At 33.9% G+C, this 25,636-nt stretch overlaps 1 protein-coding gene across 1 annotated transcript in view; it reads left to right on the top strand.

Moving 5' to 3' along the window:
• Positions 1 to 25,636, top strand: part of PCDH15 (protocadherin related 15) — a 1,717,060-nt gene that overhangs the window by 611,047 nt on the left and 1,080,377 nt on the right. Inside the window, exon 6 of the mRNA XM_074382505.1 lies at positions 3,906 to 3,967. The gene's annotated coding sequence lies outside the window, so the exon portion shown is untranslated. The remainder of the gene's footprint in view (positions 1 to 3,905; positions 3,968 to 25,636) is intronic.

The raw sequence follows: 25,636 nt of genomic DNA on the forward strand, positions 1-25,636 counted from the left end.
ATCCATCTCTTCAAGCAACTGAAATTAGGGATTTGTATAACAGGAAAGAAATAACCACGTGTGGGAAAATAGGAACTAGGGAGATGGAAGGAAGCAGAGTTGGTCAACAGAAAACAGGTGGTGGGTGTGACAGTCATGATGGGTGAGGGATCTGGTGTCTCATTGTCCAGATGCAGTAATCTGGTAAGTTTCAGTTCTTTGGTAATCTTTGGGAGGCCTCATGGGTGGTTTCCTGAGAGAAGAACTCAATAAGACAAATGTAACTTTCTTAAGTTTGAGACTGGTGGGGGGGGGAGGTCAATTTATGTGTTTATTCAGAAGTAACTATAAACATCAGTTCTATGCAACAATTGGACCTGTTTCACTGACACCATTTAACATAGAGGATATTAGAAGTTTTTATGGGTAAAATGGCCTCTCTTAATCCCTGGGATTCATACAATATACCAGACCAAAATTTTGAAAATCTTCATGATGATTTTTATCATATTCTAAAATATAATTTCTAAACTTCTTCCCAATAATGTATCATAATCATAAAACCTGTCATAACTACATTCTTATATCTTAAGATATTTAGTCATTAAAGACACACAAAAGAGTTTGTTTGTGACACACATTAAGTTTTCTTAGATCTCTGAAAGAGGATATAAATTTTAATGTAATTATAACATTACTATTTTGTTTCTAATTGATTATCTTGGAGCACATTGATAATTTATTACATATAATCTCTAGAAATGCAACCAAAGTAAAGACCTGGGAAAGGCAGTAGAAGAAACACAAATAGAAAATACCTATGTAATGGTTACAGATTAGATTGTGTTTCTTCTAATAAAATACTAATACATCCCAAATAAATGGCTATTGTAGATGTAGTTATAGTTATTATACACACACATAAACATGTATACATATATATTTTATAAATATACTTGGTATAAGGATTGTCTGAAAAGATGCTAATCTTTAAATGCTAGTTATGATAAAATTTAAAAGAAATTTTATAATGTAAACTTTCATAATCAGAGTAAAACTATCAACAAGTTCCTCAGAACTCAGAGACAACAAAACTTTACTGTATTTATAGATTATGCCTAAAAATATGTACATTATATTTTCTATATATAGTTTTTTAAATAATATTATAAAAATTCATCTTCTTGAGAATTCTTTGGAACAGGCAACTGCTTTGTAGATTCTAAGCTGCTATTTTTGATATCTGAAGTACCTGCCCCAAACTCGTTTAAAGACCTGCACTTGCTTTTACGGATTTGTCTTTGTGAAACTGAAATTTGTTGTACACATTTCTATGTTAGTTAGGAATGACAAAGAGTAAGACGAAGCCAGGTTGCAGTAATAAAATATTCTTATAAGTAAAGAGAAAACATCATTTTTTAAAAAGCTACATAATTTTAAATTTTGAAGAGACTCAACATCTATGGATTCGCTTTGGGATTTGGTGTTATGTTTTTGACATCTGGGTTTTAAACCTTTCTTCTTTCAAGCGAATGTAAATTTTAATAACAAAAATTAGATACAGGAGTCTGGTTAGATTTCAGGTGAAAAGGTGTTTGAAAATATGTTCTTATTTTCAAAATAACTAAATGTGATACACTTTTTGTTAATGCTATAAATTATAATTTTTGACTTTTTAATTTGTTAGATGAGGGATGGTTGATATTTTATGACATTAAAGTAAAATTTATCTTATCAGTCACAAAAATTAAATATGTTTTAAATGTAGATTTTCTCATTTCTGTATTACTAATTCCTTTTTTAGGATCATTTTCAGAGGCATCTCAGCATGCTCTTGTTATCTGATGTCTTAAGAGGCTCAACCTTATTTGTGTTTTTTCATAGCAAAACTCATGAAATGTGTTGTGTATTGCCTATTATTACTTTCTTACCTGTAGTTCATTCCTCAGCTACTCAAATACAGTGTGAACATTCCATTTATGTCCATTTTCTTAAATACAAGAGATACCTCTAGAAATTATATCCAAATCATCTAAACAAAAGGAATCCCTCTATTTCTACAAGATTTTCTGATGTTTTCTTGAGCTAGTGAACAGAATGTTTCATGATTCTATTACAGAGGACATAGTCAAGCAGGCATTCATGATTTGTCGTTTAATGTGGATACTGAAGTTGCATTTGTCATATTGCATGTACCAGATGACCTACCTTAACTGTCACACCTAACCTCAGAAGCTTTCACCTTTATGGCTAATCAAACTTGGCTCTAAGCAAATTAGCTTCAGCTCTTGATTTGTTCTTCTGACTTTGAGGTCTTTGTTTAGCCTGGAAATTTCCTTGAATTCCTCCATTTCCCTCATCAACCCCCATATTCAATGTGTCCCCAGGTCCTTTCAGTCCGATCTCAAACCAATCTCATATGCATCTGTTTTTCTTTATATTTAGTGTCTCCACACCATTCTAAGCTACCAAAATTTCTCCTTTACAATACTGCAGTCAATGGTGATCTTGGTGGAGTTTCTACTATTCCAACTTCCCTGACTGAATCTGACTATTTTCAACCAATTCCAGAAAGTGCAGCAATTATCTTTTAACATTGAAAATAAGGTCTTGTGATAAGCCCATGAAACTTAAATAAATAGGTAAATGAATGAATGAATGTAAAGCAAATCCGGAGACCCAAAACTATCAGGGAAATCTCTCCATCTATTATTTTTGCCTATCTTCATGTTGACTTCATCTTTTTATACTGGATTTTCAGGTATAAGAGGATGTTGCTGAAAGCAGGTCTGGTTTTCTGTCCTGAAAACCTCAGGACAAGTTATTTGAACTGTATGCTCATCCCTGTATCCTTGGTTATGAAGTTGTATTGCCTCAGCTTGGATCAAGTGTTTGTATTTTGACCAGTAGTCATGATCGGGGGTCATTTTCACTTAAGACAATTGCTGATTGCACATTGACCAAATGGCAGGCTGGTGGAGAAGCATATTTTCTAAAGAAGTGAAGATGGTCTTCTCAGAAATAAGTAGTGCAGGATTGGTAAAATATTTAATAATAAGGTTTCCTTCAAGAAATTTATATAGTGATTTTTTTAAAAATGCATTATTGTTTTCTTTTAAATATAGTTAAATATTATCATAGGAACATTTATATCAATCAAGTAGGCACTTTAAACTGAGGAAATGAGAAAGCATGTTATAGACCAGGCGTCCCCAAGCTTTTTACACAGGGGGCCAGCTCACTGTCCCTCAGACCCTTGGAGGGCTGCCACATACTGTGCTCCTCTCACTGACCACCAATGAAAGAGGTGCCCCTTCCTGAAGTGCGGCAGGGGGCCAGATAAATGGCCTCAGGGGGCCGCATGCGGCCTGGGGGCCATAGTTTGGGGATGCCTGTTATAGACTGAAAGATATTACATAAAATATGTTAGCCATTGTTTTATTTGTAAACTCAGAAAATATTTTTGAGTTTCAAATATATTGATTATTTAATATTTTAAATATATACTAAAAGCCCCTTTGGAAACAGTGTGCCCTACTTAGTTGCTAGAAAATATTTCAATAAGGTACAGATTTATAAAGCAAGTTTGTAAAAAAGACATCAGTTTTATTTTCAGCTGTACTGATAAATAAGTCATGTGATTTTAAATGTCTCCTCACTTAGCTGATCTAACTTTGGCCATTTATCCCTGAGGTATTTAAGACATTAGTAATATTTTGATGAAAAATCACAGGACAAAAGAAAAAAAAAATCTCTTCTTCTGATCAACCACATTTTAATTAAGTTTGGGATACTGTGTGTATAAAATTAGTAATTATTCAAAAGGCCAAGATAGTCTTCAGTCTTAAGGTTTCTATCTATTTTTATTGACCCATAAAATGTTTGGTTATATATAGTATACATGCCTAGTTTTTTTCTTTTTTCAGTTACCTCTGTTTCTAAGGCTGAGAAAAGAACTTTTCCTCAGATAATTACATCTATCTACTCAGTAAGTGAACAATATATTTATACAAATTCCGTTTTCATTGTTACTTTACATTAATGTGTTGAAGTTAAATTATACTCACTTGTTGATAATAATGCTTTTTATGCAAGAAATGAGCATTATTAAAAGAAGAGTGTGATCAGAACTATTGATTAAATAACATATTCACAAATAAACATCTTTGCTGAGCATGCATTCACTACAAAATATCTTTTAAAATCATGTTCAATAGAATATAAAATGCAAACTAAATGAAAGTAAATTGGGACTTTGAAGCAAGAAAAAGAAACTTACAAAAATATTGTGGAGCTTTATTATTTTATGAATGATTATTACTGGGAATCAGATTTTTTTTCTTTTAAACTTTTATTGGAGAAGCTTTGATTTGCTATAATAGTTTGGAGCAGGCAACTGGAACTACCTAATGTTGTTTTGTAAATTACTATGAGGGAAAACAACTTTATCCTGAGGGAATTTCCTTTCCTTTCTATTTAACATTCAGATATAATCATTTGTCATTTACCTGCCTAGAGTCCAATCCAATTTAAAACTGAAAGGATAAAGAGAGACTTGAATATTACCAGGATCCATGAAAAACTGACAAAAATGGCAACAGATTTGAACATAAACATCTTGTGTATTATCTCAGAATTTATAATTAGCAATGATGCTTTATGTAGACATGTACCATATGTATTACCTAATTTTAAAAACCATTTTTGCACAAACAATACTGGGTAGAAATTGAAAGAGTTTGAAAAATTGGTAACCAATTTCATTGAAATTTATTTTTAAGTTATGATTTGCAAAATTGAGAAAAAATAGCTAAATATCTAAATTTATAAATAGACAAGTCTGATAATTCCTACTTAGTATTCCATATGTCAAGTCATCTTACCAGACATTCCCTGAACTGCAAAGTGCTTAGGGGACATTTTCTAAATCCAGAAATCTATTTAATAACTTTAAAGCACTACTTTTTGAAATGTGATGTGTCCATTTTAAAAATGGTGTTTCCAACTCAAGCATGGGAAATGCTGATACAAATGAACTTACACAGATATGTTTACTGCAGAGTTTATTAAAGCCTTCAGCAAGCCAATTTTCATAATAGATCTCCAAGAAATGATATTCTTTGTGTATTAGTCTGTTTTGATGCTGCTGATAAAGACATACCCAAGACTGGACAATTTACAAAGGAAAGAGGTTTAACGGAGAACCCACAGTTCCACATGGCAGGGGAGGCTTCACAATTGTGGCAGAAAACAAGGAGGAACAAGTCACATCTTATCTGAATGGCAGCAGGCAAAGAGGGCTTGTGCAGGGAAACTCCCCTTTTTAAAACCAGCAGATCTCATGAGACTTATCCTCCAACATGAAAACAGCCCAGGAAAGACCTGCCCCTGTGATTCAGCCACCTCCTACTGGGTCCCTCCCACAACATGTGGGAATTCAAGATGAGATTTGGGTGAAAAACCAGCGGAACCCTATCAATTTGCATATCTGCCTTTCTCTTGTTTTGTGTTAAACAAGTACTTAGTTTTCAAAAAAGTTTTCTAAAATATATTTATTATTTTGTTTTAATTATAACAGTTTACACAAAAATAATTATTTAAGAACTATGGATTCAAAGTATATTAGGCTGTCAAGAGAATTATGTGATCAAACATAGATTTTTGAGAAAGTGCATATAAAGTGTACCTTTTCATTACTATATTGCGGAAAACTTAAGTTGACTTAGGCTCAGGTTCTTTGTATGTAAAACAGAGACATACAAATATATGTTTCTTGGGAATTTCAGCGAGTATTACATTACATAATCTATATAACATAAGTAGAACAGAATGTGCCATATATTAAGTTGCTATTATTTGGTCATGAATTTTTATTCTTTTAATATTGGCAAACAGTACCTGTACATATAGGATACAGAGTGATGTTGTTTTACAAATAATGCATAGTGTTCAGATCAGAATAATGAGCATCTCCATCATCTCAAACATTTATTATTTATTTGTGTTGGGAACATTCAATGTCCTCCTTTTAGCTATTTGAAACTAAAATTGATTATTGTTAACTACAGTTATCCTACAGTGGCATAGAATTTTGGTTCCCTTGATACCTCTACCACATAAACTCATTACTGAAACACTCACTTCCCTTCATTACCACTATGTGTTTAGATTGCCAAACTTGAATTTATATTCAACTCCATTTCTTGGAATAACTGCATTTTTCAAAGGACTCCTTGATACCTACCAATTTAAGTTGTCATCCTTCACCTTGGAAAATATGTTTTTCTCCTACCTGATTCATTTTTCACCTATCTTATCCTAAATATGCCCTAAGACTGACTCTATCCTGATTCCTATTTCCATTACAACTTGGTTTAAGGGCATTATTTTGAATAATAATACTCGGACAAATCCTTGATACTTGCACAAGATCTGTTCACAAATATGTGTATGTTTATTAAAAAATAAATTTCCAAACACAATACCAGCCACATAAACTTCTTTTGGGATTTTGAACAACAACAACAACAACACTGTAAATCAATTTTCAAATTCAGAAGGTAGGTGTGGTAGTTGTAAATGATTTTTCAGGATGAAGAATGTTAGTACCTAATAAGCAACAGGTGTAAGAAGCTGCTTTAAATCACGTAACCTGAGAGGCTGAGAATCTGGGGCCACCAGGTGCTGCAGAATGGAAGGATATGTTAAAAAAAATGAGAAAAAAAGGGCATTATTTAACAGTCTATATTTGGAATAGTCAGTATAAACTGCCCTACCAACCACACAAACGCATGCACACAGTGAGAAAAAACAAGTTACATTATGATGTTTAAGGTTTTATCCAAGTGACAGATTTCCTTCCTTACAGTCATCAAAATTAATCTCCCAGTCAGAATTGTCACATATCTTGAGGTTTCTAATTATGTGATCTGCCTGATTCTGGAAAGTCAAAGGTGAGAAATGGGTTTGAAGTGATTCCAGTGTTTAATAAGGATCCCTAAAAGTAGAAAACATTGAGTTCAGGAGAAATAAAATATGAAGAGAAAAATGGAGAAATTCTAAATTTCAGTGAAACAAATATTCAGATTTAAGAGGCACAAAAAAATCCCAAACTGTATAAGTATAAATATGCCTCCACTTAGAATCATCATAGCAAATGGGAAAACAAGCATATTTCAAAGAACCAGAAAATATATTTTTTTTACTGTTGGACACTGGACTGATGGCAAATGTCTAGGTAGTCTTGGTGAAAGTCAAAATACAATGATAAAAATATTCAAAACATTAATTAAAAGAATTATTAACTCAAATGTGTGCACAAATAACTAATCAAGTAGTGAGGCAAATTGAAGACTATTATAGAGAAAAAAATATTCAAAGAAGAAGGAATAGAGATGCTTATAAAACTGACCAAATGAAGGTCAGCAAAGGAACTAATGAAATAAGTTCATAAGTCTATTAATAATCACAATACATACCTAACTATAGTGTTTTCAAAAGACTTCCATAATCTAATGGCTCAAACTGTAAACCATAGAATAAGCAGTGACATTTTGGGTAAATATTAAAACAATCTGCTTTAGCTATATGAATATTAGAGGACATCCTTTTAAAATAAATATATGTACACTTTTTAACATTGCACTTAAGATATTTGATCATCATAATATGAAAATCATATTATGACCATCATAATATGAAAATCATATTATGACCATCATAATATGAAAATCATATTATGACCATCATAATATGAAAATCATATTATGACCATCATAATATGAAAATCAACAGAGAAAAATAATATATAATAAAAGCTTTATCATTATGAGCTTGGGAATTTGAGTTTCCAAAATCTAATCCTTGTCTCTGTCATTCATCAACTCGGTGACACTAAATAAATCACCTAATCTCTCTGTAGCTCCTCAATCAAATTAGAAAATGAGAGCCATAACAGTAGTTACCTGATTGGGTAATCATCCATCCCATTATGCTTCACTTAAAAGTTTCCTGGGATGTAGTACTTTTAGCGCTGAAACAAGGACAGCCCTGGGAAAACTGGGAAATTTGATCACTCTAACTGAAGAATAAATAATAAATCCTTAAGGCACATGACATGTATTTTTACAGAGTGAGTAGCCACAATTACAAAAAATAACAATGAAAATGTGAATTGTATTTTCAGTCATTCATCTATCTATCCACTTATTTATTAAAAATATACGACCCCTGTACTCCAGTGTGGCAAATTGGGTCAGAAAGATAAAATAAAGATTTCTAGATTTTTTTTAAAAAGCCATGTTAACAAATACGTATAGTAAATCACTTCTGCTGCGATACTTATTGGAGAAAAACGAGCTCTATGGAGTAAAGGACTTGGAAATTTTGTCTGTGCATATTGGCTTGGGAAAGTGAGGTGTTCAGACAGGAAAGAAACTCCTCATATATTATAGAATAACACTTGAAATGCTTGAATGGTAACTAACTTTAGCCTGTTAGATTGGATAAAAAAAGTCTCTAGAAAGGTGAAACATATTAAACAGTCATGATGTTACACAAGATCCCAGCTTCTTCTACATCTTATTTCCAATTCTCTTGAACAAAGAAACAAAAAATGTTATTTCAGAAACTTAACTTGCATGATAATCTTATTGCATGAAACTGACTTGACTACATATTTACCAGGTTTTTTTTTTTTTTTTTTTTTTTTTGTCCAGATTTTTAAACTTAGTTTTCTAGTTACCCACAAGGCACAAAATCCAAGAAGGAGATTTGGTTCCTATTCTACAATAATATCTTTGGTCAGTTATGACAGCGGTCCCCAAAGTTTTTGGCACTAGGGACTGGTTTCTTGGAAGACATTTTTTTCATGGACTGTGGTGGTGAGGGGATGATTTCTCACACACTCAGTTCATCATAGTTCTCATGCTTCCTGTGAGAATCTAATGCCATGGCTGATCTAACAGGAGGCTGAGCTCAGGCTGTGATAGTTAGCTCACTTACCCACTGTTCATCTCCTGACATGCAGCCCAGTACCTAACAAGCCAGAGACCAGTACTAGTCTGCCCACCCGGGGTTTGGAACCCCCTGAATTAAGACATCAGAGCAAGGAAAAGTGCAGTGGTTAAAAGCAGAAAATTGACAAAGAGATACCAAATAAAATTAATTTCACTGAAATCTGTGTGTTACTCCCTTGGTGTTCAGTAACTGGATATTAAATATTTGAAAAATATTTTGGTTACCTGAAGATAATAATAAAATATCAAAGAGTTTTGAGACTATACCAAGACACATTCCAAAACATATTGAACTGATCAGAGGTTAGAAGTCAAACGTACCACTTTATGTTATCTTTCCACTTATAGCTAAGTGTGGGTCTTAACATTACAAGCTTGTGCAAGTTGTTTTTCTTGAACTAAATCAGTAGTTTTCCATTGCTCGTATGTTTAAAATTTACTGGAGGTGACTCAAAAGAGATAGAGAAAGTAGAATTAAGGTTTCTTTCCTTATTAACTACCCATCTTTTCTTTGCGCCATGACAGTTGATTCTTACTTTTTGAAAAACAGGTTTTGATACTAATTTTAAAATAAATTTTTAAGACCTAAGCTCTCTATCTCTTACATATGCTAACAAAATATCATATAAATTTATTTACTGTTGGATTTATACAGATATAACTACTCCAAAGAAACAATAAATCTAAAATAAACACAAATGACTGAGACAAACTTACTAAGAAGCACCATATGCTCTCAAAAGTATATCTATCTAGTTTTGCACTACTGGAATCATTTAGAATAAGATTTCAAGGAAGTCGTACCATATTGTCTGGAATCTACTCCCATTCAGAAAATAACATAAACAACTGTGAAACATACTATAAAATTTCCCTTATTTTTGCAAAGCCACACCCTTAAAATAAATATAGCTGTAAAACAGAATATCTCAACATTCTCTCTGGCCTACATAATAATAATAAAAATCCTGAAAACAGGAAATATACTTGATCTATCATTGAGTAGCACATTATTTAATTTTATTATGTATAGGTTTTGATAACTATTTAGCCCTTAAGCTACTTAGAAAATATTTGAAATTCTTATACAACCTTTACCAAATTTCCCATACTTGGTTTACCCTAAGTATAGTGGGCCAGAGTCATTTTTTATTATTGAATCTGTCTTGCTACCTGGTAAGACATTGAATATCAATAGGTAGATATCTTGATTTTCACTATCTTAACAAGGCAGTAACTCTCCTAGAGTACAGGAGTTTTTAAAGCTCATTTCCCTATGAAAAACTAATCACTACTGTGCTGGAAAGGAAGCTAAAATGTGGATAAAATTTTTATGTTCAGAAGAAACGTAATCTGTCCAACTTTCTAAAAAATATGTTGTTGTGTAAATTTTAAACTACATAAACATATCACTTGAATTGAATTTTTTAATTTAACTATATAATACATTTTCCCAGCAAAACTTCTAGCATATTCATGTGTTCAGAAACTCCCTTTTAGTTGTTTTGAGTGTTTTATTTAATCTCTTGCTTTAACTATATTATTAGATTCCTATGCAAGATATATTATTAATAAATATCTCAACAAAAGCTTAATGATTTGAAATCTACCTATTTTTTTCCCAAAAGAAAAGAAGAGAGTTAAGAGATCTAGTTGGTCTATGAGGTATTCAATGGAAGATCAAAATATGTATTTGGTACTACAGAGGTGATGTAATTAACTGAATATTAGGTTTTGTGTTTTGCTTTTCTTCATTTCCCATTATAGATAATAATTTTTACATTCTAAACCCTCTTTTTATTTTTGTTTTGTTTTTTACTTGGCTATAGTTTGCCTTACTCTTAGAGATTATAAGGAGAACAATGACCATTTTTGATAATATATATACATTTTTTTTTTTAAGACAGAGTCTATCTCTGACACCCAGGCTGGAGTGCAGTGGCAAAATCTCAGCTTATTGCAACCTCTGCCTCCTCAGTTCAAGCAGTTCTCCTGCCTCAGCCTTCTGAGTAGCTGGGACGACAGGTGAGTGCCACCACACCTGGCTAATTGTTGTAGTTTTAGCAGAGATGGTGTTTTGCCATGTTAGCCAGGCTGGTTTCCAGCTCCTGACCTCAGGTGATCCGCTCAGCTTGGCTTCCCAAAGTGTTGGAATTGCAAGTGTGAGCCACAGTGCCTGACCGAAATATTTTCTTATTGAAACTGACCCAATAGTCCCAGAGATATTTTTTATATACATAGAATTTGACCTTTCTGGTTTTAAGCTTGAACTTTACATTTGTTGGATCTCTCAAAAAAAGTATCGAAGTATTGAAACTTACCAGATCACCATATCCAGACAGTGAAATGCTGGACCCCTCATTCATCATAATGATTCCCTTGTCCCTCCCTAGCTCTTAGTTTCTTACACATTATATTTTTTCCCTGCTATATAAACCCCTAGTTTTATTTGGTAAGGAAGATGGATTTGAAACTGAGCTCCCATCTCCCAATTAGAGCCTTCTTCCTTGTCATCTCTGTCACTGGCTTTCTGTGTGGTAAGCAGAAGAACCTACCCCAAATCCCTGGTGTTTTGGTAACATATTTTGGACAGATTGAGGTAACAGGCACACTGTGACTAATCATTTTGACAGGAGACTGGCACACATTTATTAGTTTAGCATCATTTATTCATTTTATCCTAGAACTTAATATTGTGCCTGCCTTTCTCAACACTTATAGATACCAAACAGAAAATCAGGTTCTGGAGTAAAGTAAAACTGGAAGCGATACTAAAAATATAAAAACTTTCAAATTACACATCAATGGAAGATGCACAATAGTAAAAAATATTCTTTCGGCTGGGGTGGTGGTTCACTTCTGTAATCTTAACATTTTGGGAGGCCGGGATAGGAGTAGTCCTTAAGCCCAGGAGTTTCAGAGCAGCCTGGGCAACAAAGTAAGATCCTGTCTTAGTAAGACAAACAGTATCACATTTAATTTGCAATAGGTCCTACATTTCTGAGAGATGGTAAAACTTTTGAGAATATTCACAGTAGTTGGTTGTTTCCTACTATTTATGTACATATTTACATATATTAAATATATATGTGTATATACAGAATGTGTGTGTTTATATACACATGAAAACACATATACAGATTTGTGTTTATATATTCCATTTGAAATGTAAGTTTTTCAGGAAATGAAAATTCAACATCCCTTCATATTTAAAAATCTCAATAAACTAGATATTGATGGAACATATCTTAAAATAATAAGAGCTATTTATGGCAAATCCACAGCCAATATCTTACTGAATGGGCAAAAGCTGGAAGCATTACCTTTGAAAACTGATATAAAACAAGCATACCCTTTCCCACCACTCCTATTCAACATAGTATTGGAAGTTCTAGCCAAGGCAATTAGGCAGGAGAAAGAAAGAAATCATATCTAAATGGAGAGAGAGGAAGTCAGATTGTCTCTGATTCCAGATGACACGATTCTATATTTAAAAAAACCTCATCATCTCAGCCCCAAAACTCCTTAAACTGATAATCAACTTCAGCAAAGTCTCAGGCTACACAATTAATGTGCAAAAGTCACAAGCATTCCTATACAGCAACAGTAAACAAGCAGAAAACCAAATCATGAGTGAACTCCCATTCACAATTGTTATTAAAAAAATAAAACACATAGAAATTCAGCTAACAAAGGATATAAAATACCTCTTCAAGGAGAACTATCCACTGCTGAAGGAGATAAGAGAGGACACAAACAAATGGAAGAACTTTCCATCTTCATGGATAGAAAGGCTCAATACTGTGAAAATGGCCATACTGCCCAAAGTATTTTTTAGATCCAATGGTAGTCCCATAAGGCTACCATTGACACCCTTCTCAGAATTAGAAAAAAAAATCTATTTTAAATTCCATATGGAGACAAAGATGAGCCTGCATAGCCAAGACTATCTTAGGCAGAAAGAACGAAGCTGGAAATATTATACTACCTGACTGCAAACTACACTACAAGACAACAATAATCAAAACAGCATGGTATTGGTACTGAAACAGACATATAGACCAAGAAAACAGAAAAGAGACCTCGGAAATAACACCACACATATACAACCCTCTAATCTTGGACAAACCTGACAAAAACAATAGGGAAAGGATGTCCTATTCAGTAAATGGTGCTGGGAAAACTGGTTAGTCATATGCAGAAACCTGAAACTAGACCCCTTCCTTATACATTATACAAAAATTTACGCAAGACAAGTTAATGGCTTTAATGTAAAACCCCAAACCATAAAAATCTTAGAAGAAAACCTAGCCAATACCATTCAGGACATAGGCATGGGCAAAGTTTTTATGACAAAAAATTTCAAAACCGATTGCAACAAAAGCCATAATTGACAAATGAGATCTAATTAAACAAAAGAGCTTCTGCACAGCAAAAGAAACTATCATCAGAGTGAACAGGCAGCCTACAGAATGGTGAAAAAAAGGTTTACAATCCACCCATCTGAAGAAGGTCTTATATGCAGAATCTACAAGGAACTTAAATTTACAAGGAAAAAAAAACATAAAAAAGTGGGAAAAAAAATAAACAGACACTTCTCAAAAGAAGACATTGATGCAGCCAACAAACATGAAAAAAAAAAAAAACAGTATCACTGGTCATTAGAAAAATGCAAATAAAACCACAATGAGATAACATCACACTCCAATCAATTATTAAAAAGTTAAGAAATGAGGTGTTGGTAAAGCTGTGGAGAAATAGAAACACTTTGACACTGTTGGCGGGAGTGTAAATTAGTTCAAGCATTGTGGAAGACAGTATGTTGATTCCTCAAGGATCTAGAACCAGAAATACCAGTTGACCCAGCAATCCCTTACTGATTATATACCCAAAGGAATATAAATCACTCTACTATAAAGACATATGTACATGTAGGCTTATTGCAGCACTATTTACAACAGCAAAGACATGGAAGCAACCTAAATGTCCATCAATGATAGACTGGATAAAGAAAATGTGTTTCATATACACCATAGAATACTATGCAGCTATAAAAAGGAATGAGATCATGTCCTTTACAGAAACATGAGTGAAACTGGAAGCAATTATCTTGAGTCAACTAACACAGGAACAGAAAACCAAACATCACTTACTCTCACTCATAAGTGAGAGTTGAATAATGAGAATATATGGACACAGGGAGGGGAATAACACATGCCAGGGCCTGTTGGGGGCTGGGAGGGAGAGGGTAGAGAAATTATATGATGGCTTAATAGGTGCAGCAAACCACCACAGCACATGTATATCTATGTAGCAAACCTGCATGTTCTGCACACGTATCCTGGAACTTAAAGTTTTTCACAGAATTATAGATTATTACTTGATAACTCTAGATATGGCAAATTTTGCTATGTAAATTTCATGGTAAGTATATATTATATATATGAGAAAAATGTGCATTATACAGGCATATCAAGTGGTAGTTACAATAACGTGTTACAAAACAGTGTTTATAAACACAGCACAGAAGTTAATAGCTTGGTTAAAAAATTCAGCTTCACCACATTATATCCATGTGGCTTTGCTGAAATTTTTCTGAACTTCAGTTTTCTAACCTTTTTAATGGAGATGATCATAGCACTGATTCATTATGTATTAATATAATTGCTTAGTATCTTGACAATGATACTGAAACACTGACTCTCTCAATCCTGCTAAATAATTCAAATTCAAATTTATTTTGAATTTTCAGAGTTGTTTCTAGTGAGAAAATTTAGTATAGGAAAGTACAAAATCAGATATAAATAAAATATTAACTCACATACTTTCCCTCTGGAATTATACTTTTCAAAATATATTCCATATTTCTTTTCTCAATAATGTGTGCCTGATGAATTTTTGGCTGTATTTTGCTCTTGTTTGGTGCGTACATATTTCAAGTTTTGTCTGCTTACTTATTAGACTTGACAGAAAGCTACAGTTCATCTTCCCCCGATGGTACCTGTGGGTAAAGCCTCTCTCTCCACATTCCCTGATGCCTTCCTTTAGCAATGGCAAGACAATAGCACTATTCCAAGATTGCACTTCTTTAAAAAAAATATACAGGGCATTGCTTTTGAGCGTAAGACAAAAAGATATTCTTCCAAATTTCTTCTTCCTATCTGTCAAAAATGCCAAGAGAAATAAATTCCACAGAGGATTTTTAAAATACAGCTCTACTTCAAAGCACAGATTGAATTTTTTCCTTACGTTATATTAAATCACATACCTCTGTAATCCCAGCACTTTGGGAGGCCAAGGCAGGTGGATCACGAGGTCAAGAGATCGAGACCATCCTGGTCAACATGGTGAAACCCCGTCTCTACTAAAAATACAAAAATTAGCTGGGCATGGTGGTGCGTGCCTGTAGTCCCAGCTACTTGGAAGGCTGAGGCAGGAGAATTGCTTGAACCCGGGAGGCGGAGGTTGTGGTGAGCCGAGATCACGCCATTGCACTCCAGCCTGGATAACAAGAGTGAAACTCCATCTCAAAAAAAAAAAAAAAAAAAAAAAAAAATCACATACCTCTAAGGCCTAATGCCACCTAGAGTCAGCTTTTAATCACTATTTAAATAAAGCATGTTGTGTTTCTTAACTTGTGAGATGGTAAAAGTGTGTTCAATTTATGATTATTTTTAAACTGTAAATATCCTATTTATCTGTGAGATACAGATATATTCCATGATTTACAGTGCTTCAACTCTAACAATTTTTCAGTTTGATGATGGTGTGAAATTATATACATTCAGTGGAAACTTTATTTTGAATTTTGGATTTTCTCTATTCCCAGACTAGTAATTTGCTCTGCAATAGTCCCTTTTGATGCTAGGTAGTAGCAGCCAGCCACACCTTCCAGTCAGTCACCTGTTCATAAGAGTAAATTATCAATACTCTACAGTGTAATGTGTTGTCAGATGATTTTGCCCAAGTATTCTGAGCACATGTAACAAGGCTAGGCTAAGCTATGATGTTCAGTAGGTTAGGTGTACTAAATAAATTTTCGACTTGTGATATTTTCAGTTTAAAATGGGTTTATCAAGGATATAACCTCATTGTAACTCAAGGAGCATCTATACTACATATTAAATACATATGCATGTATATACACACATCTGAGTATAAACACATCAATATATGTATATGAATATATGTGTCTGTCAAGCTCTGTCCCTTTTTATTCAGAGTCCATATCTCTTTTCAATTTCTTAAAAATTGATTAAGATTCACGAATTGTATATAGATGCCATAATATACCTAAGGCATGAGATTAGTAATTGCAAATCTAATGTTAATTTATTAGGGTGAAGAATATAAAATTGCCCATTTTGTAGGTCAAAAAATAGTCTAATAGTTTATTTTTACGTGTGATTTCACTTCACATATAGGTCAGCCTAAAAAGAAAAAACTAAAAAAAAATATTTAACCAAAGTTTCATGTGACAGAGAAGACTTCAGAAGGGATTGAAGGAATGGGAGACCAGAGGACCCAGGGAAACTCTCTTAAAATTATTATTTTTTTGAGACAAGATCTTACTCTGTGGCCCAGGTTGGAGTGCAGTGGCATGAACATGGTTCACTGCAGCCTTGCCTTCCTTGGCTCAAGGAATCCTTCTGCCTCAGCCTCTCAAGTAGTTGGGACTACAGGTATGTATGATGAATAGCTAATTTTTAAATTACGATGTTGCCCAGGCTGGTCGCTAACTCCTAGACTCAAGCGATCCTCCCACCTCAGCCTCTGAAAGTGGGCTCATTACATGAGCCACCGTGCCCAGCTGAAAACTGTCTGCTTTTATGCTTAGGTTCAATTAAAAATGGACAGCCATGTAGAAAATGTGATTGGACTAAGGATATGCTCTGATGGTAATAGACTGAGAAACACAGCAAGGCCTGTCTGTTCAGATCCTTGGCTTCTCTGGACTGCGTTTCTTCCTCACAGGTATGGGGCAGGACCTCTCTGTAATGAGCGTCTCCAAGGGAAAAGGGAGAGGGGAGATAGAGACTATTGTATGTTTTAAGACTTGCTTGGGGAGAGGAGCTCTAGTTTCAATGCATACCCTCAGGGTAGGTAAATTTGACTTCCCTTAGTTGCGGGGAGACGGGGAAGAGAGGTAGAGACAAGAGGGCAGGAGAAGATCAGAGGGACTTTGCTTCTTAGGCTTTACAAATCTTCAGGTTAAAGTATTCAGCATGCCCACCCGCCAGACTTTGGGGTGTCTACTTCTGAGCCCTGATAGTCCCTTCACAGCAATTGCCTTCTAGGCATGTTCTGAAGGCTTTACTTTTAGTTCCCTTTTATAATTCTCTACTTCTACTTTCTAAGGACCTCCTCCTCATGTCCTCAATCCTTGGATTTCCAGAAACCCATATATATATATATATATATATATATATATATATATATATATGGCATTTATGCTTTCCAACTTTCTGATATGGAGTACTTGGGTCAGTTTCTATCGACTTTATTCTCTCTGTTTTTACAGGGAATGGGGAGCGGGTACAGAGTCGTAGAGACATGTTGAAGAAGAGGGAATAAATTCACTTTTTAATCATTTAAAAAGTAGCCAAAGAGATCCCCAAGAAAATTTATCCCACCAAAAAAAAATAAAATAAAATAAATAAATAAAATAAAAAAATAGCCTCTTTCTATCTAGAATCAGCTCAGATGATCAACCACCATCATTAAGAACACTTTTTCCTAAATATATTAAAATTAAGAATCATACTAACATGAACTGCTGAGGTTATAATAAAATTTAGTGAGATGAACAATATATTCAGACACTTGTACTGAGATATTTAGGGATAGAAATTAAATTAATCAATACTCACCTTGGGTTACTATTTCTTCTCATGCCTGGCTATTCCAAGAATACTAGGTTTGTCTCCAGGACAAATGATTTGCTAAACTCTTGTTTCCTTCTGACTTCATGTAGTACAAAATCATGAGACACTAAGCATGCATGATGGGTATTCCTTAATAACTATTTAATGTCAGCATATTTAAAAAAAGTTTTTCTTCATGAGAAGGTCTTAACAATACTGGTCAATTTTTATATTATTTCAACCTTGACATAGAACTGAACTATCATATTGTTCAGAAATAACAAGATCAGCCTAAGAACTGCCTGATTGTTTTCTTAATCTTATTTTATTATGCTAAGGTAAGAAATACCTAAAGTAACAGTTATGATAAAATTAGCTTATAATTTCAAAAGGATTTGATGGACAAATCAAGTATTAATATTTATAATATTTAAATTAATTTTAGCGTGTATTTAAATAAGCTTTTTATTGGTAGCATTTGTGTTCCTAATAAACTTGATATATGGTTACTCAGAGAAGCTTAAATCATTCCTTGATTGTTCAGAACATAACTTGTAAAATCAGACTGAATATTGTAAGTTGGCTCTACAATATATTAGCTCTATTTTTGGGGGTCAAATTACTCAAGCTGTTGGAGTCTCTGATTATATATCTGTAACATAGGTATAGATTCTAGCTCCAGGAGTTTTGTGAAGATTGGGCTTAATAATAAATGCCAATGTGTAGTACATAATTATGAATATTTGTTAGACATTATCAATATAATGCTTAAATGTTGAGGGTAAAAATCAACAGTAAAATTGCTAGATTAACAAAGAAGCAATGCAAAACGTATGCAGTTAATAAGAGGTTATTGATGAAAACTTTTTAGAAAACAGATTTTTACAAGATTTTCTAATGCCCAAATCATCATTCTAACATTCATATTGTTGGACTCTCTTTGTGGAATGTATATATAATTATCCTTTAGTATCTCATTAAAACCGTAGAATATTTCATATATATTTGCAAGTGGTAAACCTGAATTTCAATCATCATCAGATTATAAGTAGTAAATTGTGTTTTTGTCTTCTAAAATGTTTCCTATAATTCCTACCCATGAAAATAAATTTTCTCCTTCAACTTTTATCTCAAATGAATAATATTTTGATATGGATAAACTTTGACTCTTTTTGAGCTGAATAGTTTTGTCTAGGCTGCTCGTATGTTATTTTAAATTATAATTTCTACATGCTGTTTATTCCACATACTGTCTAGTTTCTCTTCACTGTTCTTGGAGTACCTTAACCATAGGTTTGTATCTATATTGCTGCTAATATTTGAAATATAACATTGAAGAGGAGTACAGTAATGCTTAAGATTATTATGATTTTATGTCTCTTTATTGAAACATATCTTATGCATAATTGCTGTTTATTTGCAACAGCTTTGTTTTATGAACAGCTCTGAAGTAAGGAGAAGATCATCTGTAAGTCCAAGGTTCTGGGCAGGCCAGTTCCCATAGCTAGCTCCTATAAGCTTAATACTTTTGAACGATAAGATGTGAGGATTACTTGAACCCGGAAGTTTGAGAAGAGTCTGAGCAACAAAGCAAAGTCTATTCTATAAAGAAAAAGAAAAATAAATAAATAAAAGGAAAAGAAAGTGTGCACCAGTAGTTCTAGCTACTCAGGAGGCTGCGGTGGGAGGATTGCTTGAGTCTGGGAGTTTAAGATTGCAGTGAGCTATCATTGGGCCACTGCACTGCAACCTGGGTGATAGAGTGAGACCTTGTCTAAAAATTAACTAACTAAAGGATGTGGGGGTGCTAGACAAAATAAACACATAACTTCTGAAGCTTGGCAGGAAATTGCAGCAATATTACTTATCATGATCCTGCAAGAAGAATGGAGAATGTGTTGACACAAGAAATATTTCTTATGATTAGATTTAAAAAAAACACCTTTTGCTTTGTTTTATTTCAAATCTCTTAATTATTATCTCTTGGCAATCTGATTTATTACAGAATAAGCTCTACTGTTTAGAAATTTTCATCAGTGTTGTTTTGGCCAGTGCTGACTTCTGTGTTACTAACCAGTAGTTATATCATAGTTGATTTGGGGATATAGAAATAGACAATATGTTTTTATAGAAGTATAAAAGATAAAAAATTGTATTCATCAGAATTTTCCAGGGAGTATGGTAGTGAGCCAGATACATGATGGTAAGGATTTAGAGTCATCACAGTGGTGGCTTTTGGTATGGCAAGGCCAAAAGGATGTTAATTGGTGAACACCACATCCATGGGGATGGTGTTAATGAGAGAGTAGGGAAGGAAGCTGGAGATTTGACCTTCTGGCGTGAAATATATTGGGAAGGCGAAATGTATCTAAAAAAGGATTTGTTTGAAGTTTTTGTTTGATACAGCATAACTTTATGTAACCCACTGAGGAAAACCAAAATGTAGATATATTTTCCTTCATGGATTTTGGATACAATTTGAATGTATTAAATGCTTTTTGTCCATTTATTTTTTTTAGATTTGATGGATAGAAGCAAATTTCAAAATGGCCCAAATGAACCTGGGTCACAACATAAGATGTATGTTTCATTTCATGCATCTCTTAAAGATAGGTCACATTCTTTCTATGAGCAATCAGGTAGATTTTCACTCATTTCTATATTCAATTTCTATACTTTGAAAAAATGAACTTAAGACTCTTACGGTATGCTATGGCACAGTTTTAATGTCAATAAATTATCTATTATAGATTACCTAATAAAATAGTACACCTAAATTTTTGAAAAAATCAATTTAAGTTTTAAATAAATTTGATTGAAAAGCATAGCAGAAACAGAAATAGAGAATCAAACAAAAGAAAGTACTCAGAAGGTAAAAGACATAATGAGACTAATTTGCAAATTTGATAATGTTTATAGTGTATCAGTATACTACCACTTATAGTATGTCAAAATCATAGTTAAAAATAGAGAGTGTAGGTTTATTTATCCAGATAGGTTGAGAAAAATGGGCAGCCTAGATATGTTACTAAATGCAGAATATTTGAAAAAACTAGGACAATGTAGACAACAGAAAATAATTTTATTTTTAGGGGTAATGTGTTAATGGTAATTCAGTAAAATAAGAAATATAATGAAATAAAAAATGATTTGCCTGGTGATAATTTTTAACTAAAAGAAGGGAGTATTTATCATCATTAGATGAATTGAAGATACATCAATGAAACTGAGATATAGATACATGTGAATGTTATACTTAGGGCACACTAATTGGCTTTTTCAGCACATGAATCATCCTTTACAGTTGAATTGTCCATTGGTAATAATTATGCCTACTGTTCTATTATTGGAATGACAGGCATGTGGAAATTATTTATATCCTACTGCTCAATGTCATCTCCAAGGTCTGATGGCAAAAATTAAAAAGATTGCAACCTCAGGAATAAATGGGCAAAGTTAAGGTTTTAAATCCATAATGGATGGCCACAAATCATTGCCCATTTAGTCTTTAAGGAGAGCAATTACAGATGCGTACAAACCTTAAACATAGTACAAAATATTGTCACTATTATTGAAGATGCATTTATCTACATTTCATTCTTTGAACTCTGTAATTCTTCAATTTTATATATCATTAACCAAAATTTATCTCAGGCAAGAATTACATTAAAAATATTTATTTTTTTTTCTGTTATAAATAACAAGATTTCATTCTTTTTTATGGCTGAATAATATTCCATTGTTTACAAGTACCACATTAATCCTTATCCATTTTTTTGTTGATGAAAAAATAAAATTCTTTTTTTTTTTAAATGAGACACAGTCTTACTCTTTTGCCCAGTCTGAAGTGCAATGACTTACTGCAACCTCTGCCTCTTGGGTTCAAGTAATTCTCTTGTCTCAGCCTCCCAAGTAGCTGAGACTACAGGTGCACACCACCATGTCTGGCTAATTTGTGTATTTCTGGAATACATGAGGTTTCACTATGTTGGCCAGGCTGCTCTTGAACTCCTGGGCTCAGGTGATCTGCCCATCTTGGCCTCCAAAAGTGCTGGATTACAGGCATGAGCCGCCTCACCTGGCAGGAAAATAAAATTCTTTTGGGTCCTAATCTTCCTCTTGAAGCCACAGAAACAAGTCCATCTTCTTTTCACAAGAGAACTCTTCAAATAATTTGAAGTCAGTTACCATGAACCTCAGTAATTTCTTCTATAAGCTTTTATTTCTGTTTCAAGTATCCATTCTTCATATAGAATTATCACCATAACAAATCATTTCTAAATGCTCATTTTACCTTTAAAAATGCAATGTCATTAGCTTTGAAGCCATATCACCCTGTTTTTTACTATATATATGACCTTGGGCAATTATTTAATTTCTCTGTGCCTGTTTCTTCATCTGTAAAATTGGGATAATAATATTTACATCACAAGATTGTAGCTAAAATAAAATAAATTCATTTTATTATAGCACTTATAGAGGAAGAAAGATAATTTTCTTTAAACTCATTTTGAATTCTTAGTTGGGGTGCCCTATAACAAAAGACAGACTACTAAAATAAATATGAACAAAATTTTACTGACGTGTCTACCTCACGCATACATCAGAGAAACTTAGATGAATGAGTAAATCTCAATAAAATAGCTTTGAAATCAGGCTTAAATGCATCTCAAATAAAACAATGTAACAGGAGTGTTGAGGGAGGCCAATTATGGGAAGATGATCAACAAGCAGGTAAAAAAGGTAGGTTGGTTACACAGATTTAAGTCAATGTGTTTTCCATTGATTATAGTAACTATTAAGTCTTCTCTAGTGAGTCTTCTTGGCAAAAAGAGAGAACCACTTACAAATGAACAGTTCTTCATAAATGTAAATTTCCCTTACAGAAGGGTAATATTGTTTTTACATCTTCTCCTGTCTCTGCAGCTTCCCAACATAATCGGCTCAAAATAGTTCTTATGCAAATAGGCACAATTTGGGTGGCATATTCTAATCTCTTATACACTTACGCAAATCTTGGGCATTATTGGCATTATAATAATTACAAAATTGTCTCTCAATAATTATAAAATTGACTACCTCAATTGAAGTAGTCATGTAACATGTGTAATTTTTACCAGAAATAATACATAGTCAACTCTTATTTTTTTTGACTATTACTAAAATTCCAAACTGAATCCTCTCTAATTCACAAGTATAATTGCTAAACCCAGACTCCTTATGTACTTAGGTTATTGAGGTTAGTACAAAACTTTACCTTCTCTATATTACCTTTACCTGTACTAGTTTCAATTTATTGCTTCACCTTAGCCAGTATGGTTGTCATAATGTTATTTCATGCATTTAGATTTTTTAAAAAATATTTTGTCATCAATTTACATTCACATATATGACAGATGTGCTTTCTCAAATTTAATTCAGGTTATAGGTAAGAAATATGAAGAACTAGGCTTGGACTATAAATTGACTAAATGCTATGAGAGGCTTCCCCAAAGAATAAAACTACATATTTAAGATAGTTTCATAACTATCCTTCTGATAATTATTCTGAGTGTTTTTACATTAGTCAACATGTACTATGTGCTTATAATGTTTCTATAAGAATTTTTCAAATATCTTTATGATAAATACAATGTTGTGAATACCAAATACATAAGGACTGCTGTTCTTTTATTTTATTTTATTTTATTTTTTTGAGGCGGAGTTTCACTCTTGTTACCCAGGCTGGAGTGCAATGGCACGATCTCGGCTCACCGCAACCTACGCCTCCTGGGTTCAGGCAATTCTCCTGCCTCAGCCTCCCGAGTAGCTGGGATTACAGGCATGTGCCACCATGCCCAGCTCAATTTTTGGATTTTTAGTAGAAACGGGGTTTCACCATATTGACCAGGATGGTCTCGATCTCTTGACCTCGTGATCCACCCTCCTCGGCCTCCCAAAGTGCTGGGATTACAGGCTTGAGCCACCGCGCCCGGCCTGGACTGCTGTTGTTTTGTAACCAGAAAGAAATCCTGATGCAGACCCAAAGAGAGGGTTCTTGGATCTTACACAAGAAATAATTGAGGCAAGTCCACAGAGTAATGTGAAAGAGAGTTTATTAGAGAGGAAAAGAAACAAAGGATGACCACTTCATAAACAGAACAGCCCCCAGGGCTGCTGACTGGCTATTTTTATGGTTATTTTTTTCATCATATGCTTAACAAGGAGTGGATTATTCATGAGTCTTTCAGGAAAAGGTTGGGAGTTCCTGGAACTGAAGGTTGGGGTTTCTCCCCCTTTTCAACTCCATAAGGTAACTTCTGGATATTGCCATGACGTTTGTAAACTTTCATGACACTGGTTAGAGTATCTTTTAGTGTGCTAGTATACTGTAATTACAGGATAAGGAGCAGTGAGGAGGACCACAGGTCACTTTTATAGCCATCTTGGTTTTGGAAGGTTTTGGCTACTTTACCATCATGTTTTAAGAGCAGAGCCTCTGTGGCCTGTATCTTATGAAAGCAGTCCTACTGACTGTCTTTCTCGTCTTAGGAGTAAGAATGCTTAATCTCCTATAAATGCAGCCCAGCAGGTGTCAGCCTCATTTTACCCAGACCCTATTCAAGATGGAGCCTCACAGATTTGAAAGCCTCTGACACTTTCATCATTTTTCAATCTCTGAAACTTAATAAGTAATTGAGTTCAATCAGTTGTAACTTACTTTTAATGTAGTTGTAGAAGTTACCAGTCAGTAATTGTTCTTTATGGACATTTAATATTTTTTGAACAAATGCAACTACCTTTGAAAGATTATGACTGTGAGAAAATCCAATATACTAACTCCATCTTTCTTCGAGGCTCACAGGCTGGCTGTCTTCATTATTCCTAGGTGTAGACTAAACTAACTATGGGAGGACTTTAGTGTTTGGTTTAACTTGGAATCAAGGATGATAATAGTTCCTCCCTAAAACTAATTACCTCCTTGTATGGGAGCTGAAACTACCTCTGTCAGATTAATGAAAGTCCACACAATTAGAATTATGGAAGGAACATGAGTTCTGCTAAAATATAGGCATAATTTCCCTCTCTTTTTTTTTTTTTTTTTTTGGAGACAGAGCAAGACTCTGTCTCCCAGGCTGGAGTGCAGTGGAACAATCTCAGCCCACTGCCCTCTCTGCCTCCCAGGTTCAAGCAATTCTCCTACTTCAGCCTCCTGAATACCTGGGACAACAGACACATACTACTGTGCCTGGCTAATTTTATGTATTTTAGTAGAGATGCGGTTTCACCATGTTGCCCAGGCTGGTCTTGAACTCCTGAGCTCAGGCAGTCCACCTGCCTAGGCCTCCCAAAGTGTTAGGATTACAGGCATGAGCCACTGTTCCCAGGCTGTAGGCAAAATTTCTGTAATCCTTTACTACTCGGGAGTCATGCGACCAGAGATCACAAGATTGATGACTTCCACAATTGCTCCTACAGATAAGATCACTATTGTGGAACCTAAGGTTGGTCTTTTGAAATATTTTTCAGACTGACCTTACCACAACTCACAACTCATGACTGATCTGGTCCTATGGCACAACCCAGAAGTGGAATAAGTGCATGAGGACTGTTTTTCACCTTCTTAAGATCCATCCCTAACCAATCAGCAGCACCCATTCTGTAGTCTCCTGACAATTAGACTATGCTTGAAAAATCCTAACATCGAAGCCTTTGGGGAGACTGATTTGAGTAAAACTCCATCTTCTGCATGACCAGCCTACCATTAATTAAACTATTAAACTGCAATACCATGGT

Source organism: Saimiri boliviensis, chromosome 12 (genome assembly GCF_048565385.1).
Source record: "Saimiri boliviensis isolate mSaiBol1 chromosome 12, mSaiBol1.pri, whole genome shotgun sequence".
Classification (NCBI taxonomy): domain Eukaryota; kingdom Metazoa; phylum Chordata; class Mammalia; order Primates; family Cebidae; genus Saimiri; species Saimiri boliviensis.